This window comes from Pistacia vera, unplaced genomic scaffold (genome assembly GCF_008641045.1).
Source record: "Pistacia vera cultivar Batoury unplaced genomic scaffold, PisVer_v2 Contig1040, whole genome shotgun sequence".
Classification (NCBI taxonomy): domain Eukaryota; kingdom Viridiplantae; phylum Streptophyta; class Magnoliopsida; order Sapindales; family Anacardiaceae; genus Pistacia; species Pistacia vera.
The window spans coordinates 234,387-256,025 of record NW_022195072.1 but is presented as its reverse complement, the minus strand read 5'-3'; the positions used below and the strand labels follow the sequence as shown (position 1 = coordinate 256,025).

Sequence of the window (21,639 nt, the reverse complement as noted above, 5' to 3'; positions counted from 1 at the left end):
AAGTTAGCCGGATAAAGTTTTATTAAAGACATTGGCAGTTGATACTTAAATGCTCATTCTAATGACTAGAACCTGGCTAGCCGGCCACTATTTATTGACCGGTATTGGTATACATCAAATTAGAATAAAACTGTTTCATATATAATAAAATCTTTTTTAATTTGTCTTTATATATTTTTTGTTTCGTCCTTATCTTTTGTTCTGAAGCTGTAATTCAGAAAATAAATTGTATGCTTAAAAGGCAAGTGTCAAATATCATTGTTTTAAAACCCGGTCCGGCCCGGGTGGTTGAATTGGTTCAATTGGGACCCGAGGCCTTCATCGAGCTGATTACAAATTTTGACTATTCATGGCAAACCCTAGAGATTAGGACAATGATCGGTGAACAATTGGTGGTTGGAATGTTAGGGGTTTTGAAGAGGAAGGGCCGATGAGTTGAAAGGTGATGGTGGAGGTGATTTCTAGTGAGTGAAACGATCGAAAATCACAAAAATCAATTGGCAGTAATAGTGGGCTATTGTCGGCGATTGGCCAGGTGAACAGGGGTGGGGTGAGATGACTTTTGGTCTGGAGGCTAAGGGGAGAGTTTTTGTGGTGATGAGGTGTAATGTTGATGTCGAAAACAGACCCTATTTGGCCTGGGTTGTCGACACTAGCGATGGAATTTACTAATTTGGGGTGTTTTGTAGTATTTTAAACTTGTAGGAACTTAAGTGTAATTTTCAAGGGTGCTGTTATCGGATTTCAAACTTTTGGATATACTGATGTCACCGGTTTGACCGACACTTTGCTAGGTTTCACCCCAAACCGGGTTTTAAAGCCTTAGGTGATGCCTATTAATGAGTTCTTGTCTTTCTTTATGTCTTGAATTCCAAATCCTGTTTCGTTTAATATTCTTGTGCATTCTTTGTATTCTATATTCTTGTGCATTCAGGCTTGGAACTTACATACTAATCTAGTAATTGTCAATAAAAATTCCTCTCAATTACGTCCATCTCTCTTGTGTCATTTTCCTGTTTCAACATTATTGCTATCCCTCAGTCTTGTTTATTTGTGCTTATCCAATTTGCCAACCTTTCTTAATTGAAGACTACCACCACTTCGATCTCCATCCTCTTCTTTATCTTATTATATTTAATTTCTTTGGTTTTGAATGATCTTGAGCTTGTACCACATTAATTACACAATTGAATGATCTTTTTTTTTTTTTTTAAGAATTAATTTTCTCTCTAAATTCCAGTGAAAAATTAGAGAAAATGAAGCACAATGTTACGAATCTCTTTTCTCCTATTTCATTTCGCTTATTTTTACACTCAAAACACATCTACACTATGTATTGATTGAGTTAGATAGTAGGACAGGATAAGAAAATTTTAGAAAATTAAGAAAACATAAGATGATAACACTTTTTAAGTTACAAATGAGATGGCTTGTATTATTATTTTGTCATTTTTTTTTTCCAAAAAAGGAATAATATTGCCATGGAGGGTTAAGTGTACATGAATAATCCATGCAGAATTCGACAGTTTAATTGTCCCATATTCGGGTTGTCTTATAGCCTTCGCCCTTCTCTCCTTGCAACAACACAACCCTTTCAACATTAAACTTTCATCAACATAATTTCACCTATACGTTTGTCTCTTTTATACTACAACCACCTGCATACAACATATATACATTAATGTTATTTGATTGAATCTCTTTATAATACTTCAACTTGTGTGAACTTTCTCATGCATATCAAATGGGAAATGCAATAGGCTGTGTAACTCGTGAAGAAGAAGATGATGGGGTTCCTAAGAAAGCCTCCAAGAAGTATGCATTTTGTCTTTTGCATTTCTTAACTTCTTTCAATACAAAACCTACATTGCCATCTTTTGTTCCTTCTTTAATAAAGAAGAAGAACAACAACAACAAGAGAAGAGGGAAGCCTGAAGTTGTCGATCAAGATTGTTCGATAGTTGAACAAGCTCTTGCCGCGGCTCTTTTGTTTTGCAGTCACCAGATAAATGGTCGTTCTATCTCAATAAGCAAATCACATTCCAATATATATGCACATTCGAGTTCAAAGAAGCAATGTTTTAAAAGGAGTTCCAGTTCTAGTCAACTATCCATTAAAGATCCTTTTCTAACACCTCAACAGCTTGTTAGCCAGGTTTGATTTCACTAGGAAATTAATTTTTCTTGTTGTAAGACAATTAATATACCAGAAAACTTGAATCACAATTGGCATGCCTTTGTATTTTCCAAAAAAGGTAAGGGGAAGGATAAGTCAAAGAAAGAGTCCCCTTCCACAGTTCCAGTGATATATATCTGCCTCTTTAAGACTTACCAATTACTTATTTTCCTTAGGAACTGAAGATGGAGTCATTGGAAACCAACCATTTCATCCTTGTTCATGGAGGTGGTTTTGGTGCCTGGTGCTGGTACAAGACGATGACACTTTTAGAAGAAACTGGATTTAAAGTGGATGTGATTGACTTAGTAGGTTCTGGAGCAAACTCATGTGATATAAACACCATTACAAGTCTAGAACAATATGTCAAACCTCTTATTGAGTTCTTCAACAAGTTAGGAAAAAAAGAAAAGGTTCAATCCCATCTTTCTATGTTGTAAAGATAAAAACTTAAACTTATGTTCAATAGCAACAGACATAATCTATAATACTAATTAATGACTGAAATGCAGGTGATTTTGGTGGGACATGATTTTGGAGGTGCTTGTATTTCATTTGTGATGGAGTTGTTCCCAACTAAAATTGTAAAAGCTGTTTTTATTTCTGCAACCATGTTGAGTAATGGCCAGAGTGCTCTTGATATGTTCTACCAACAGGTTACCCATCTAATCTATTACTCTTCAAATCAATGGAATAAGAGGACTCAACATTTTACTTGTTAAAGTACCATCTTTTAGTCCACTTGTAATTGAAAGAAATGGATCGAATTTCTGGATTGTCAGATAGGTTCAAATATTCTAATGCTACAAGCTGTTGATGGCAGTGATGTTTTACTGAAAACATGAAGATAGGTTGTTGTCTACAGGATTTTGGAGCCAAATTTGAAGTGTGCTAGGCTGAATTTGAATGTTGGAGCTGTTAGAATTTTGAATTGTAAGGTGATGTTTTTAGGTGTATACAGCCGACTGTTATGGCTTGGTTTAAGTGTAATGTACTTGTATTAGGTAATTGTGTATGGTTAAGTTTGAATTTTTGTAAAAATATCCTGCTAAGATGGTTGTAACGGTGGCATTTTGGCTTTTAAAATGGCTACTTGTTGTAATACAATAGAAGCCTTTTGAATGCAATTAGTAATAACCTTCTCTCAACTATCTTTCCTTTGTATTCTCCAGTTAAAAAACCATCATTTGGTATCAAAGCTATTGTGATTCTTAGGGCCAAAAACACGACACCATAACTCATCACAACTCCATTAAGATTCTTCTTGGCAACAAACCCAACTCCTCTTTCTCCACCCATCTTCAATGATGAGCATGTTTAGGCTGTCAAAATGAAGACTTATTTGAGAGGCCATGCCTTATGGCAATATGTGGAGGAAGAGAAATAAGTCCCACAGCTTGGAGCAAACCCAACACTAAATCAGATAAGGATTCATGAAGAAGAGTTAGCCAAGGCTCCAAGAGCACTATCTTGCATCTTTTCAGCAGTAACCGATCAAGTTTTCTCTAGGATTATGGCATGTGAGACTTCTAAAGAAGCTTGGGATAAGCTCAATAAGGAGTTTGGAGGAAGTAGCCAAACCAGAAACATGCAAGCCCTAAACTTGAGAAGAGAGCTTGAAATGCTCAAAATACAAGAAACTGAAAATGTTGAGTATGTGGATAGATTAATAAATGTGGTGAATAAGATTAAATTACTTGGTGAAGAGTTGACTGACAAGAAGATAGTAGAGAAGGTTTTGGTTAGTTTACCTGAGAGATTTGAGGCAAAGATCTCTTCACTTGAAGACTCTAAAGACCTGTCCCATATTAGCTTAGCAGAACTTGTGCATTCTCTTCAAGCACAATAGCAAAAGATGTTGCTGAGGCAGGAAGACTCAAGTGAAGGAGTCATGATAGCAAGCCAAAAAGGAAGAGTTTTCCAAGGAGGAAATAAAAGGTATACTGGAGAGAAGAAGGGAAAGGAGAAAACCAACAACCAAGGAGGGAAACATGTTGGAATGAGAACCTTCCCTCCATGTTCACATTGCAAGAAGAAAAATCACTCTGAAAACAGGTGTTGGTTTAGACCTAGTATACAATGCAGGTCTTGCAAGTAGTTTTGGCACATTGAGAGAGTATGTAAGAACAAGGGGAACCAACAGGACTAGCAAGCACAAGCAGTGGAAAACACACAACAGACTCAAGAAACAGAGCAGTTTTTTTATAGTTTCAAGTTGCATGATTGCCAGCAGCCCTGATGTGTGGTTGATTGACAGTGGTTGCAACAACCATATGACTCCAAACCTTGGTCATTTTGTGAACTTGGATAAGAGTTATCAATCTAAAGTGAAGGTGGGAAATGGTGAGCTGCTGGAGGTAGGGGTGTGGAAATCCGGTTAACCGAACCGGATGGGGTGTTTTTTGAACCGAACCGATTTTTCCGTTCAAGCAATATACCAAATCGAAACTGGACCGAATTATCCCATAAACCAATTTATAACCGAACTGAATTATCGGTTCAGAAACCGGTTAACCGATTATTCAAACTTACCCAAAAAATCAAATACAACCGATAGGAACTAGTTTCACTAGAAAAAAAAAAAAAAAAAAATCCCACACCCAAAAACAAATTATAATCATCCACTTCTTCAAGAGTTCAAGTAACAGGTACTAAAAATATAAATTGATCACTAAAGTATTAAAAAATAATATACAACACTCCAAAATTCCGCACTTCACACACCCCAAAATCAAAACTTTCAACAAAACCAAAACGAATAAAAAATTCAGAACCAACAAAATACACAAAAATTAAAAGAATCGCATCTGTGAACTCGAAGACGCTTTTGCCTCTGATTTCTGGTCGTGCACCATCGTGGTTTCATGCTAATTGAAGACTGAAAATGGCGACCAGTTCGTTATCACCGTAAAGTGCAAGTCGGCGAAGGTAAAGGCACAGTAAAGCGAAAGGAAAATTAATTAATTAAGATTTAAAAAATAAAAATGAGGAAAACAAACCCTAGAAATTTGAAAATGAAATAAGAAGAGAATCGGAGAGAAGTGAAGGGAATCGCCGAACTGGAGAGAAGAAGGAATGGAGTTTGTTGCGACACTTTGACATTGAATAAAAGTAAACGTTTGGAATCAGAGAGAGGAGAAAATTTTGGGGAAGGAGGAAGGAATTAGAGAGAGGGAAAATCTCAGGGAAAGAGGGAACGAAAAGGGAGAAAATAGAAATTATAAGTTTAGGGATTTGGATTTTATATATATTATATATATAAGTTTAGGGATTTGAGTTTATATGTGTATATAAATATATATATATATATATATATATATAAACCGGTTTGTAAAACCGGTTAACCATTAAAATTAATCTTTAAACCGTTAACCGAACCGGTTTTTCGGTTTATTTAATTTTGCAAACCGAAACCGAACCGGTTACTCCGGATAACCGGTTTCGATCGGTTTTTCGATTCGGTTCGGTTTTCGGTTTTTTTTTTGCAGTCCTAGCTGGAGGTGAAAGACAAGGGAGAAGTTGTTGTCCAAACCAAGTCAGGTACCAAATATATATCTGATGTTTTATTTGTTCTTGAAATCAGTCAAAGCCTACTTAGTGTAAGATAAATGCTTGAGTGGAATTATTCTCTGTATTTTAAAAACTCAGTATGTGTCATTATTAGACCTGGCAAAATGGGTCTAGACCCGCAAGTCGACCCAAAACCCGGCAAAATAATATAGGGCGTGGGTCTTTAAACTTCGACCCATACCAGACCGACCCGTTTTGCCAGCGGGGTCACACGAGTACCCGTTTTTTATCCAAAAAATTAAAAAACCCTTTTCCCTTTCATTTTGCCCCAAATAGTGAAACCCAAATGAATCCCTAACTTTCTCTCAAACTCAGTCTCATCTCATCAGCCTTCTCTCAAACGTCGTCTCTCATTAGCCTTCTTTCAAAGACTCAAACTCATCATCATCGTCATCAGTCGTCTCTCATCGCCAGCACCACTTCTCTTGTCTTCATTGTCCACTCTCCTGACTCCGCTTCTCCTGTCTCCACAACTAGATTTTCTTTCGCAAAAGTGATTTCACTTGATGAGATGATAAGAGTGATGAAGAATTTGCAATTATGGCAAAATTCGGAGGAGGAAGTTTGAGTTTGTGGAGAAACATAGGCAATAAATGCAATAAAATGAACTTGGGAATCTAGGATTAACTTTGGGTTGAGTAGGATATTCGGAGGAGGAAGTTTGAGTAATTGAGTTTATGGAGAAACATAGACAATAAATGCAGTAAAATATACTTGGGAATCTGGGATTGACTTTGGGTGGAATAGGAAATTATTTATGAATTTTTAATAGATGTTTTGTTTTAATCAAGGATATTATTTGGTGTAGTTTTATGTGGGGGTGTAATTGTAAAAAATGAAAATCGCAAAAATTTTGAGGGTGTAACTACAAAAATTGAAAATTGGAGAGAGAAAAAAGGGCACTCGCGGGTCCACTCGTACCGGCATAGGACAGGGTTCGGGTCTAACATTTTAGACCAATTTAATTTGACTCGTTTTGGACCCGTACCTATTAGAACCCGACCCCAACCGGGCCCACCCGCCCGTTTTGCCAAGTCTAATCGTTATAGAATGTGATGGGAGTGAGTTAATGAGAGTTAGCATGCAAGGAAAAAGCTTCCCGGTAGAGTGGGGCAAGACTATTTTTCAAAACCATTAAGCTAACATAGATGATTCAGAGCTGTGGCATAGGAGGTTTGGACACTTTCACTACCATGCTCTTAAGGAACTTAGGCTTAAGAATCTTGTCCAAGACATGCCCGAAATAGACCAAGGAGAAGGCTTGTGTAATATCTGTTAAATTGCGAAGTTAAGCAGGCCTCAATTTCCAGCAAACAAAGCATGGAGAGCAAATAAGAAGCTGCAACTTGTACACACTGATGTGTGTGGTCCAATACAGCATGCTTCCTTAAATGGAAGCAGATACTTCATTCTCTTTATAGACGATTTTTCCAGGATGACTTTGGTGTATTTCTTGAACCAAAAGAGTGAGGTTGCTGCTGTATTCAAGAGGTTTAAATTGCTGGTTGAAAATCAATCAGGTTTGACACTAAAATCAGTAAGGAGTGATAATGGAACTGAGTATACCTCAAATGAGTTTGAAGAAGTGTGTAGGGGAGCTAGAATAAAGCATCAATTCAGTAGTCCATACACTCCACAACAAAATGGAGTTAGTGAGAGAAAAAACAGGATAGTGATGGAGATGGTTACGTGCATGATGGCTGAGAAAAATCTGCCCAAAATTTTTTGGGCTGAGGCTATCAATACTGGAATATATCTCCTAAATAGACTTCCAACCAAGGCACTTGAGGACAAGACACCGTATGAGGCTTGGTATGGTGTCAAGCCAAAAGTTGATCACTTGAGAGTGCTTGCACGTGTATGCTATGTTTGTGTACCAGCCAACAAAAGGAGCAAGTTAGATGAGAAGGTTGAAGTGGGCATTTTGATTGGGTACAACAGTCAATCAAAGGCTTATATGGTTTATAATCCAACAAGTAAGAAGATCATGGTTAGCCGAGATGTTAAAATGGGTGAGCATGCTGTTTGGAATTGGGAAAGCAACCAAGTTGAAGTCAAGTCAAGTCTCTAACAAGATAGAAGTTCTAGAAATCAGAATGAAGAGCTGAATTCAGACGAAATTGATGAAGCTCCAATCAGGGATACAAGGCCATTATCTAAAATTTATGAAAGGTGCAATGTAGCTGAGTTAGAACCAACAAGTTACAATGAGGCTTTCAAATTCGAAGCTTGGAGAACTGCAATGAAGGAAGAGTTTTCCTCAATAGAAAGGAATGGAACTTAGGGAGCTGGTTGATAGGCCTATAGGCAGGAAAGTGATTTAGGTCAAGTAGATTTTTAAGAGGAAATTGAACCATGATGGGTCAGTAAACAAGTATAAAGCAAGGCCTATTGTGAAGGGCTTTGCAGGGTAGATTTTTCATAAACTTTTGCCCCTGTAGCAAGACATGACACCATCCGGCTTCTTCTTGCGTTGGCAGCTCAATTCAAGTGGAAAATCTTCCAACTTCATGTGAAATTTGCCTTTCTCAATGGATGGCTTGATGATGAAATTTACATTGAGCAACCGGAGGGATATGAAGTCAAGGGTAAAGAAGAGAAGGTTTATTTGCTAAAGAATGCCTTGTATGGTCTAAGGCTGGTTAACGAACCGAGCCGCTCGCGAGCCAGCTCAGCTCAGCTCGGCTTGGCTCAGTTCGTCTGATAACGAGCCGGCTCGACTCGGCTCGTGAGACAAAACGAGCCGAGTTCGAGCCATACAAGGCTCGGCTCATCCAGCTCGCGAGTCGCGCCTGGCTCGAAAAAGCGGGAGTGTTTTTGAGAATTTCTGAAACATTGGGACTTAATTGAAATAATGCAAACAAGTTTTGAAAAATAACAAACTGGCCCCCATTATTAAAATCCCCAAATCGCAAAAAATCTGTCAGACTCGAACCCTTGCCATTAAATTTGAATCAAATCCTCCCAAAGTTTTGATTTGCGGCCAGATCTTGTTCATCTTCGTTAGCTTCGCCAGATCTTCGCCGGATATTGTTCATCTTCGTCGGACTTTCGGCAGCCGTTGGATCTTCGTCATCTTCATCGGATTTTCATTAGATCTGAACTGGATATCGTCGGTTCGTCATCAGTCCTGGCTGGTCGATTGGGATTTAATTGTTTGTTTGGGGTTTCTTCAATTTTTGTCAAATTTTAACTTGTTTTTCGTGATCTGTTCGTCTTTAACAGAGGGCTTTTTTCGATGAAAGATTTCAGGAAGAGCTGTCTGTGAAGAGTAGTGCCATGGTGGTGTTGTGCCGTAAAAGTTGTCCCCAGTCGTGATTTTTGTCGCCATCATCAAGACAATTCCCAGTCGAAATTTCGTCGGTTTTTGTCATTAGATTCTTCCACCGTGTTGTTCATCGGATTTTTATCGCATTTGGAAGTTTGTCGCGATTTTTCTGTTCACCGTGAAACAGATCTGGGAGGTAGAAAAAGAAAAAGAAAAAGAAAGAGCTTCGCTTGGTGGGCCTTCCTACGCTGACAAATGCCTCCTTTCTCTTCTGTAAAGTCTATAATATTTAGAGTTTCAGACCTGCCGCCTGTATGCTGCCAAGAAATTTATGAAAAAAAATTTGAATTTTGAAAAAAAAAAAAAAACTGAATTTTTGGAGGTTGGCTCGTGAGCCGGCTCAAAATATACTTAAATTTCTTTCGAGCCGAGCCGAGCCATAAAATCTAAGGCTTGGCTCGGCTCGAACTCGGCTCGGCATTTAATCTTCTTTCACGAGCCGAGCTCGTTAAGCTGAAAACTCGGCTTGGCTCGTTAACACCTCTAATGGTCTAAAACAAGTATATCAGAATTAATGACCTTGTACAATTTGGGTTATGCTAGGAGTCCAAACAAGCACACTCTCTATGTAAGGGAACAAAATGGTGAATTCATTATTGTTTCCCTTTATGTTGATGATCTCTTGGTCACTGGAAGCAACCACAATCAACTAATGGAAATTAAAGAAGCAATGCAAAAGGAGTTTGACATGACTGACTTGGGAGAGATGAGCTACTTCCTTGGTATGGAGATGCAACAAAGCTCAAGTGGCATTTTTGTGTGTCAAAGGAAGTATGCAATTGAGATGCTGAAAAAATTTGGCATGGAGAATTGTAAACCAGTTGACATTCACCTGATTCCAAGTCAAAAACTAAGCAAAGAAGATGGCAGTAGATTGGTTGATGAAGCTGTATACAAAAGCTTGATAGGCTGCCTATTGTACTTAACAATAATCAGGCTTGATCTGATGTATTCTGCTAGCCTACTATCCAGATTTATGAGTAAACCTAGTGAAGTTCATTACAAGGCTGTTAAGAGAATGTTAAGGTATGTAAAGGGCACTGCTGAGTTGGGAATCTAGTTCAGGAGGACTTAAAAATTCAGTTTGGTTGGTTATTTAGACAGTGATTAGGCTGGCTCAGTTGATGATATGAGGAGCACTTCAGGGTATGTTTTTTTTGTGAATTATGGTGCATTCAGGTGGCTTTTCAAGAAGCAAGAGACAGTAGCCCAATCTACTGCTGAGACAGAATATATTTCTGTTGCTGCTGTAAACTAGGACATTTGGTTGAGAAAAAATTTGTGTGATTTGAGAGTAAATCAAAGTGATCCTACTGCAATATATTATGACAACATGTCAACTGTTGCAATAGCAAAGAACCCTATCCTTCATGGTCGAACTAAACACATTAAAATCAAATATCATGTTGTAAGGGAGGTTGAACTGATTGGAGAAGTTAACTTAGTTCATTGCAAAGGAGAGGACCAGGTTGCTGATATCATAAGTAAGGCTCTAAGCAAGTCCAAATTTGAAGAACTTAGGCTGAAGCTTGGTGTTTCCAGCAAAACATCAAGGAGGAGTGTTGATAGCAGTGATGTTTTACTAAAAACATGAAGATAGGTTGCTGTCTGTAGGTTTTTGGAGTCAAATTTGAAGTGTGTTGTGCTGAATTTGAATGCTAGAGCTGTTAGAATTTTGAATTGTAAGGTGATGTTTTTAGGTGTATACAGCTGGCTGTTATGGCTTGGTTTAAGTGTAATGTACTTGTATTAGGTAATTGTGTATGGTTAAGTTTGAATTTGTGTAAAAATATCCTGCCAAGAGTGGTTGTAACAGTGGCATTTTGGCTTTTAAATTGGCTGCTTGTTGTAATACAACCATAGCCTTTTGAATGCAATTAGTAATAACCTTCTCTCAACTCTCTTTCCTTAGCATTCTTTAACTAAAAAACTATCACAAGCTAAACTATTTGTGTATGCCAATGGGAAAGATAACCCTCCAACTTCTATTGATCTTGACAAAACATTGTCGAGAGACTACTTGTTCAATCAAAGTTCAGCTAAGGTATGTTTCCAGTAGTTCAAAGTAGGCTAATATATTTTATTTCTACTTCAAAATACATACTTATTTGTTTGGTATGTTAATTTCCAGGATGTTGCATTAGCATTAGTTGAAAGACTAAATTTACAGATCATCATCATTATTATTCTGTAAAATATGGAATAATTATTTACATACCTCCATTGGGGCCTGGTGTAATTCCTACCATTCTTGTTCACTTCCATAGAGGACTCAATTGACTTTAGGATTTTTGGGTGTTTTTCTCAGACTCGCAATTAGGAAAACTAATCCCTAATAATATAATCATCACCCAAGACCCCAAGTGGTTACTGAGGTGGTTACCTCAAGTTAAATCCACTTCCTAATGGAAGTGGATTGTAACTGCCCATAACTAAGTGGCAGTTAATGGGCCACTTACATTCTCTCACTTGGCCCATTATTTACCACGTGATATAAAAGAGTGAATTGACTTTGATGTATGGTCATACATAGAACTTTAGTTAACTCTTAATGGGCTCATCACATCCATGATAAAAGTACAAGTCATGAATCATGGCGGTATATGCCTTATTACCAAAACACTCCCTTCCATGCATTACATGAATTGTTCGTTTTATGATGAGTGACAACTAAACTTTATAGAATAAAATTCAATAATTTATTCTTGGGCCAACTTTATTGCCTTAAATACAATAGGCATATGTCATTATCAAAATTATATGTATACACAAAATTAATAACAGAAAACTTCAATTGAAATCGCAAGTTTACATTTGCAAAGTCTTAGAAAGAATTATTAACACAATGATTTATATAAACCCATATGGCTTACATGAGCCACAAACACCTCAGGTGGAAGACCTTTGATGAAGGGATCAGAGATCATATCATTTGTGTCAATATGTTCAATCGATACATGACAATCTCGAACATCTTCTTTAACAACAAAATACTTTATTTCGATGTGACGACACCGACTTACTGAACATGTGTTGTTGGAGAAGTGCACAATTGCTGTATTATAACAAAATATTTTTATTGGTCTTTCTATTGATGAGACCACCTTCTGTGATAAACTGTCTCAACCAGACAACCATGACGCCTGAAAAACTGTTTCATAACATGCTACTACTTCAGCTTCCATTGTGGAAAAAGCTATCTTCGACTATTTTACACTACGCCAAGAAACTCCTTCTCCAGCAAAGAGAAATATGAAGCCTAAGGTAGACTTTCTTGTGTCTTGACTTCCAACATAATCTGAATCTGAATATTCAGTTAACTCCAGGTCATCAACATGCTTATAGACAAGCATGTGATCTTTTATTCCTTGAATACCTTTTTTACTACTGTCCAGTGGGCCGGACCAAGATTGTGTTGGAACCTACCCAGAACTCCCACTACATATGAAATGTCAAGTCTTGTGCAAACTTGAGCATAATTTCGACTTCCTATTGCAGAAGCATGGGGAATATTCTTTATGGATTGACGCTCTAAATCAGTCTTCGAACATTGTTCAAGACTAAACTTGTCTCCTTTAACAGTAGGTGCTACACTTGATGAACAATGTTTCATATTGAAACGCTCCAAAACCTTTTCAAATAACCCCTTTGAGACAATCCTAAGATCTTTAACGACCTGTCTCGGTGAATCTCTATGCCTAAGACATAGAAGGCTTAACCCATATCTTTCACATCGAAGTTTTGAGCTAGTGTTTTGTTTCATGTAGCAATCCAAGATCATTGCTAGCTAAGAGAATGTCATCCACATATAGTAAAAGTATGATAAAACTACATCTTTTTATCTTGATGTAAATACACTGATCAGCTCGATTTTCTATAAAACAAAATGTCAAAATAGTTTTATCAAACTTTAAATACCATTGCCTAGAAGCTTGCTTTAGGCCATATATGGATCTCTTGGGTTTACAAACTAAATGATCTCCTTTGTCTAAAGTGAATCCTTCAGGTTGATTCATGTATACCTCATCGTCTAAATCACCATTTAGAAATGTAGTTTTGACATTCATTTGATGTAACTCAAGATCATAATGAGCTACTAAAGCCAAAATTATTCGCAATGAATCTTTTTAAGATACCGAAGAGAAGGTTTCGTGATGATCGATTCCAACTCTCTGGTTATAACCTTTCGCTACAAGTCTAGCCTTGTATCTATCGATTCTACCTTGCGAATCTAGTTTTGTTTTATAGACCCACTTACACCCCACAGTGGAAGCATTTTTAGGTAGATCAACAAGATTCCAAACCTGGTTCTTTGCCATAGATTCCATTTCATCTTTCATGGCATTATACCATAAAATTGAATCTTTACATTCCATTGCTTTTGAAAAAGATGTTGAATCTTCATTAATACCCAATCTATTTCTGATTCTTTGAGATATACTTGGTAATCTGATGATATTGCTGACTTTCTAGTTCTTAAGGATCTCCTTAGAACTTGTTCTAAATTTTCATTTTCTTGAATTTGAATGACCGGTTCAACAACAACTTGTTCTTGATGTGGCAATATATTGTGAATTTTTTTTCCAAGAGTCACAGGTAAAAGACTTAATCATTTACGTTCAGTTGTAGGAGAAATTTCAGTTGCCTCTAAACCATTGAGATCAATGTTTCGAGATTGAACACTCCCACTGTTATTGTCATTTTCTAGAAACTTAGCAACCTTTAATTCCACAATTGTTGGGGAATTTGAGGGACAATAGAACTTGTAACCTTTCGAGTTTTCAGAATAACCAATGAAGTATCCACTGACTGTCCTTGAGTCTAATTTTCGAAGATGTGGCTTATATATTCTTATTTCAGTTGGACAACGCCACACTCGAGTGTGTCTCAAACTAGGTTTCCATCATTTCCATAACTCAAAAAGAGTTTTAGGAACTATTTTAGATGGTACCCTATTCAAAATGTATACAGCTATTTTAAGATCTTCATTTCATAAGTTTGAAGGTAAATTAGAGTTACATATCATACTTCTGACCATGTCCATTAGAGTACGATTCCTTCTTCAGCAACGCCATTTTAATTTGGCGATCTAGGCATGGTATATTATGCTTGAATACCTTGCTCTTGAAGATGTCGTGCAAACAGACCAGGTGAATGACCGTATTCTATGGTTCTACCGTAATATTCTCTACCTCTATCTGATCTTACTATTTTGATCATTTTTCCCATTTGTTTCTCTACTTCTGTCTTGTATATCTTAAAAGCATTTAAGGCTTTGTCTTTATGATGTAAAAGGTAGATATACATAAATCTTGAATGGTCATCAATGAAAAAGATAAAATATCTTTGACCATTTAGACAAGGTGTGAATAGTATGAATGATTTCCAAGATCTCATTTGATCTTCTGGCACCCCTATTTGTTTGTTTGGTCATTTTTCCCTTTATACAGTTGATACAATGATTAAAATTGGTGTAATCAAGAGTCTCAAGTACCCCATCATTTTCCAACCGTTTAATTCTTTCAACTAATGTATGTCCCAAACGTTAGTGCCATAAATTTCCAGATTTCTCATTCAAATATAATCTTTTAGTGCCAGTATGATTAATAGAAAATAAATTACTTTCAAATGTTGGATCTAAATTTAAGACAAACAAATCATTTAATAAAGAACTACGACCTACAATTAGATCATTTTTGCAAATACGAAAATTAGAGTAACTAAAAATAACTTCATAACCTTCATAAGTTAATTTAGATACAGAAATTAAGTTCTTTGCAAAAGTAGGAACATAAAGAGTGTTCTTTAAATCCAACACATGTCCAAAATCAAGCACTACTCTATAAACTCTTATAGCTTCAACTTGAGAAATAGTCTTGTTTCTAACATAAATGTATTTCTCATTTTGCCTAGGAGTTCTCGTCTGCAGGAAACCTTGCAAAATGGTGGCAACATGAATAGTATAACCAGAATCAATCCATTAGTTATTAGAATGAGTATCTAATAAATTAGATTCATAACATACCATAGACAGAAGATTACCTGTATCTTTCTTGTCAATCCCTTTCTTCACCAGCCCCTGCTTTGTAACGCCCCGCTTAAGGTACATATTTAAGATTTGCTGTAATACTTAAAAGTTCATTGATTCAGTTTCAATTGAGTTTGTATGTTGTATTGGTCAAGAATTTGCTTTGAGTTTGGTTGAGATTTGGTGAATTTTGAAAATCTAATCTTCGCCGGGGCGAAGGAGAATCTTCGCCGCGGCGATGAGGTGCTGCACGCACGGGTAGGTTCTGTCCTGTTTCGTCGGGGCGACGGAAAGTTCTTCGCCACGGCGACGAGCCTAATAAAAAGTTTCTTGAGTTTTCTAGAGAATTCTTCCTTTGAGGCACAATAACCATTCTACCCCTAATTAGTAGAAAAAGTGGGGAGTAAAATGTAAGGAAATTTAGTAGAGAATGTGTTGGTAATAAGGGTGTTTTTGCAAAGAATCAAAGGATATGGATGGAATTTCTAAGGAAGAGCAAGGGCAAAATGGGAAATGATGGTTATAATATGAGTTAAAAAGAGTTAAGTATAGAGAAACCTTTTGTTCATTCATTTCCACCGCCATAACCATTCTCTAACTTCTCTCAATTCTCCATCCAATCTTCCAAGATTTTCAAGGACTTTTTGAGTAGATTTTTAATCTAAAGCATCCTAAGGTAAGGATTCTTGCTTTAGATGAGAGTTTTAGTATGTTTTGGTTAAAGTCTTATGTGTTGATGTTGTTGTTGTTTAAAGTTGTAGAGAGAAATCAAGCTACCAAAGGAAAGGAAAAGTGTTAGAGAAGTTATTCCCTCACAAGGTAAGTAAATCCAACCAAGTTGAGTTTTGAATAAGCTTTGAGTAGAGATTTATTTTCACTATGTATGTATATGTTATACCTACTGAAAATTGAGATGAGATGTGTGCTTAGTCCTAGTTATTGGGTATGATTAAATTATGAGAAGAGTTTTTAATATGTGATGAGAGAGTGAAATTGAGTTGAAGTTGGAGGAGTTGTGTATGAATATTTTTGGGAGTGTTTTCTTTGGCAGGAACTATGACTGTATGAGGGATTTTTCTCCCATTTTGGATGATTAAAGAGAAGAGTAGAGTTATAGATAAGTAGAGCTTAGGTATGCACATGAGTTGTTTGAGAAAATGCCTAGGTGAGATCTGCCATGTCATAGCCGTGACATTCTAAGTGAATTTTGGGCATTTTACGGATTGAACTGGCTGAGACCAAAACATCAAAGTTGTAGCCCTATGTTTAAGCTTTAAAACGAGACCAAAACCGTAGCAATCTGATATGTATAACGCAAGTTATGCCCTTTTTAGTGCAACCTGTGCAGAATGATTGTTTTGATGCAATGTTGCATTCAGCATTTCATAAGTGCATTAGTGAGCATGAGTTGTCCTTACACATTTTCTTATGCACTTAAGAAGTAGCTTGATACATAGTAGAGAATGTAAGTATAAGCTACTTTAAGAGTAAAGAGAGAGAAAGAGAGTATGAGCACTAGAGAACGAAGAGAAAAGAGAATAGAGTAGGTTATGCGATGGGGAACCCGTGAGTAATGGGTAGAGTTTCCCGCATGTACGCCGCATTGAGAGAGCGACATGAGTATGAGAGAGAGAAAAGTGGTGTAGCCCGTGAGAGTGCATGCGGATGAGGGCTATACCCGAGTACCCGAGAGAGAGATTATACACTCACATGGCCAAGGGTTCCGAATCCATGCATAACCGAGTCCGATCGGCTAAAATGAGCAGAAGTCACGTAGAGTGGGAGCGAGTCCCGGCCGTGCCTCCGGTAAGATGAGGCCATGACTACTAAAGAGAGTTAGTAAAAAGAGTTATGAGAAAGAGAGAGTAGTGAGAAGTATAAAGAGAGAGTAAATGAGAATTGTAAGGAAAAAATTAGAGAGAGATAGTTACGGGGATAGATGTGTAGATGATTTACTTACTGAGCATTAGTTGTGCTCACCCCGTTGTTTTTCATGTTTTGAAGGATCTAGGTGAGGACACGGTCGGATGGGCATCGGCAAGCGAAGGGAAATGGCTACACTGTCCACCCTGTTTTGATGTTTTGTACATGATACAACTTTTTGTATTTAAAGAATGTATATATTTAATAAAAAAAAATTTGGGCCCAACCTTTTTATGTTATTTTATATGTATTTTATTATGTACATGTTTTATGAGGATTTGAGTGGAAAGCGGCTATTACATGCTTGAACTTTGAGCAATCCTTCTTCGGATGTCCTTTCTTCTTGCAAAAAAAACATTTAGGAGAACCTTTAATTCCTGTTGACTTCATTGGCATCTTCCCCTTATAATTTTTAAAAGACTTGCCCTTAGAGCTGCTGGTTGTGAGGTGCGAATTTATATACCCTCACCTTTCAATCTTTCCTCCTCTTGAACACACATGGCCAACAATTCATTTGCTGACCATTTAAACTGTTGTATATTGTAAGTTACCTTAAAGGTACTATACTCTTTAGGGAGAGAGTTAAGAATGAAAGTCACAAGAAATGATTCAGATATGTCAATTTCTAACTCCTTTAATTGTGTTGCTAAATCCCTCATACGCATGATATGATCACACACTGCCTTTAATCCATGATGTTTCATGGAACTCAGCTTTTCCATAAGGGTGCTCGCCATTTGCTTTCTAGATTTTATGAATTGGGCATCCACTGCTGTCAAATAATCAGTGGCCTTAGTGCATTCAGGGATAGAACCTCTAATACTCTTAGAAATGTTTGCTTTAATGAGCATTAGACTCAAACAGTTCGAGCATTCCCAATTCTCAAAATGGACTTTTTCAACTGGTATACCTAATTTCGTAATGGCATCTGGTTCGCCAACGCGAAACGCCAAATCCAAATCCATACATCCCAAAGTCAGAAAGATTTTTTTCTTTCCATTCAGTATAGTTATCCCTATTCAGTAAAGGGAGACTGGTTATCTAACATAACTACAAAATTGAATAATAAATGTCAAAATACATTAACATAAAATTACTTTATACTGATATCAACTCATGCTAATAATCAGTTACAAACTAAAATAAATTACAATTTACTTGTAAGCAAAAATCATAGCCATTCTAGTCTGCTAAACATAACACTAAACATTTGACTATGTATACTTTATAGTCAAAATTTAGTGAATCTTGATTAATTATACTTTATAGATTACCTGTAGGCAAGATCTATAATGCATAGTAATCATTATAATTAACTGTAAGACTAAAATATTATACAATAAAATAATGAAAAAAAAATTCTTGCCTGTGGGCTAAAGAAAAAAAAAACTCCCACTATTTTATTATTTCACATTTTATCTTATTCCAACATCGTACATAAAAAAAAAACTCCCACTATTTTATTATTTCACATTTTATCTTATTCCAACATTGTACATAAATAAATAATCCCTATAGGGACATTATTTATTTAAATGCACTAGTTTCAAATTATAATAATGTCATACATATATCATTATATCAATTTATAATTTACAAATAATAAATTTAATTAATTCGCGTGGCTGAAATTCAGTAAAATAATTTTGGGCCTTAAAACTGAAAAAAAAAAAAAAACCAATTTAATTTTTCTATGGGAGAAGAAAACTGGGCTTGAGATCTTAAAAACCCATTTTCAGTGGGCTGGGCAGAAATGGAAAACTAAGCCCAAAACTTCTTCCTAAAGCTCATTTTAGTGGGTGGCAGAAATATAAACTGGACCCCATTTCTACTTCCTTAAGCCCATTTTAGTGGGCTGGGCAGAAATGTAAAATGGGCCCAAAACATCCATGAACTCCTATTGTAGCAGTGGCATAACTGTAAATTTTTTAAATATATATAATGCATTTCTAAATTAAGAAAATAACATAATATATTATAATGCACCACATAAACTATATTAATGTCAGCCAAATGACATGTATAACATTACAATAAATTCCAGATTACCAAAATAACATGTTCAATAATTTTCACAATTATTTGGACATTTTTTAAACACCCAAAAATAATTATAAAAACCCTCACATTCTGGAAAATTATAAATCATATACTGATAATTGGATCCATCAACCAGCATTCCAGAAATGTAAATAACATCATTAAAACATGTTTACAAATCAAGTACTCTTGAGAGTATGAAATTCCAGAATATTTCAAAAATATATAATAAATACTTAACATGTTCATAAAATTCCAGAAAAAATACGGCAACACATAACATGCAATCTTAAGTATTATAGTGAAAACGGCATCAAATTCCGACATTTCTATGTTAGGGGATGAAATTTACTCTCCTGGAGTGAGAGTGTGAATGAACAGTGACAAATGTTCATCCCTAACCTTTAAACACAAGCATTTTCAGGATATTTTAATCTGTCCCAACACTTTAAAACATCATAACTTTGAAATCCGAACTCCGATTTTGACAAATAACACATCATTAAAAACCTCTTGAAACAAGGATTCCAATGATATCAAAATCGAAAATTAATTTGCTTTATACTGAAGGTTATGCAGAATTTAAAGTTACGGGTTTTATAAATATTATGTTGATTTTCATGCAATATACTCTAAACTATCCTTTCAAAATCTCCAGGATGTATCATAGATCAACAAGCCATAGCATACTAAGAAATCATGGCAATTCGATATTTAAAACATAAACTACCATTAACAACAACCAAAAAAGTTATTTTCATTCAATTCTCACACAAAACATCTTAATAATCATCACATTATTGAACATGAAACATGTGATAATTAGGTATGTAAGTATTCAAAACCTGCTCTGATACCAAATGAAAGACTAAATTTGTAGATCATCATCATCGCTATTCTGTAAAATGCGGAATAATTATTTACATACCTCCGTTGGGGACTGGTGTATTTCTTGTCATTCTTGTTCACTTCCACAAAGGACTCAATTGACTTAATTAACTTTAGGATTTCTGAGTATTTTTCTTAGACTCGCAATTAGATAAACTAATCTCTAATTATATAATCATCACTCAGGACCCCAAGTGGTTACTAAGGTGGTTACCTCAAGTTACATTTATTTTCTAATGGAAATGGATTGTAACTGTCCATAACTAAGTGGCAGTCAATGGGCCACTTACATTAGAATCAGTGAGAGCAATCCCATTTGCACCCGTTGTAGAGAAACTATCTCTTACTGATAACAACTATGGCTCCATCTAGCGGTTTTATGTAAAAACACTGGAGGATTTTGCGATTCCAGTGTGTTTACAGGATACAATGATAAACTCAAATTCTCCATAAAAGGTTTTCCAGCTTAAAGGCTTTGATCATGCACCATTTTTCTCAAGGCCACAGGCACTTCACAGGATATTACTAGAGATATCAAATATTCCACTCCCCTAAAGCCAAGGTTTAGAGGTCCAAGCTACGTATACCTAATTGTTGATCCAAGATTTTTGTGTCGAGTAGAGGACTTCTTCCCACCCAAATAATGACTTAATGACACTTTTCTATCAACAAACTTTTAAAGTACTACTTTATTATCCAAATTTATATTCTGTTTCAGATTCAGACATCATTGCGACCCCATACCATCACCATTCTCTTCTCCGATCAACACTCACCAAAATCTCTTAAACCATACTCTCACCAATTCCATCCATCACCGGCAATTGAGCGATTAGGGTTTGCGCAACCACTCCTCTCAAGTCAAATTTTGATTTGTTTCAACCACTAAAATCCAATCTTCCACAAACAAGAGAGTCATCGGCTTCCCTTCTTCAAAAGTCTCGATAGTCTGGACCGATTTGCTCTCTGTTTGTTGTCAAAATATAAATTTGGGTAATAAAATAGTATTTTAAATGTCTGTGAGTTAAAAGTTCGTGGGTGAAAAAGTGTCATTAAACTATTATTTAGGTGGCCGATAACTCTTTTTGTCCCCGTATCAAAGTAAATATAATACGTATTTTATTTTTTTAAATATGCAAATATATCATGAAAAGAGTTAATACTATCATCTTAAACATATAATTGAGGGAGAATAATAAAACGTGATAAATGATACTCCCTCCGTTTTCAAATAAATGACGTTTTAGCCTATTACACACTTTTTAGTTTTTAATATACTAATTTTTTTAATGTAAACAAATTTTCTCTCCCCTACTTCATGTCTTATTAGTTCTACCCTCCGAAAGCCTGGTGGGAAAATTTAAGCAAAAGAGATGAGACCCACTACCCGAGAAAGAGTGAGAGGGTTGCTTGATCAAACGATATTTAATTTGGAAAAATGTAGTAAGTTTAAAACGTCGTTTATTTGGAACTGAGGGAGTATTTGATTATAAATTTAGAGCAATGTTAATTTTAAAAAGACACATATAAAAGAAGTATATAAAGTTAATTTTCACTTTTGATTTTTATGATTTTTCTCTCTCTTTCTTTCTCTTTTTTCGCTTTTTATTTATTTTTTTCTTCTTAATGATGTCATTTTATAATCCTCTTTGTATGAGTCTTTGCAAGGATAATATTTTTCATAAA

At 35.9% G+C, this 21,639-nt stretch overlaps 1 pseudogene; it reads left to right on the top strand.

Moving 5' to 3' along the window:
• The first annotated feature begins 1,744 nt into the window (after nt 1–1,744).
• LOC116126577 lies at nt 1,745–20,508 on the top strand (annotated as a pseudogene).
• Nucleotides 20,509–21,639: the final 1,131 nt, after the last annotated feature.